This window comes from Buteo buteo, unplaced genomic scaffold (assembly GCF_964188355.1).
Source record: "Buteo buteo unplaced genomic scaffold, bButBut1.hap1.1 HAP1_SCAFFOLD_37, whole genome shotgun sequence".
Classification (NCBI taxonomy): Eukaryota; Metazoa; Chordata; class Aves; order Accipitriformes; family Accipitridae; genus Buteo; species Buteo buteo.
This window is the reverse complement of record NW_027439207.1, coordinates 1,165,001-1,165,463: the sequence shown is the minus strand read 5'-3', so window position 1 is coordinate 1,165,463 and position 463 is coordinate 1,165,001.

Sequence of the window (463 nt, the reverse complement as noted above, 5' to 3'; positions counted from 1 at the left end):
TACCCCTGGCTGCCGGGTGGGGGTACTGGTACTACCCCGGAGTACCAATGAGGGTTACGGGTACTACCCCTGGCTGCCGGGTAGGGGTAATGGTACTACCCCGGAGTGTCGGCATGGGACGCCAAGCTACGTCTGGAGCATCAGGTAGGGATGCCAGGACTGCTCTGGACGGTCAGGTAAGGCGGCCAGGTCTACCCCTTGGGCCGGCAAGGGGAGGCCAGGTCTACCCCTTGGGCCGGCAAGGGGAGGCCTGGTCTACCCCTTGGGCCGGCAAGGGGAGGCCTGGTCTACCCCTTGGGCCGGCAAGGGGAGGCCAGGTCTACCCCTTGGGCCGGCAAGGGGAGGCCTGGTCTACCCCTTGGGCCGGCAAGGGGAGGCCAGGTCTACCCCTTGGGCCGGCAAGGGGAGGCCTGGTCTACCCCTTGGGCCGGCAAGGGGAGGCCTGGTCTACCCCTTGGGCCGG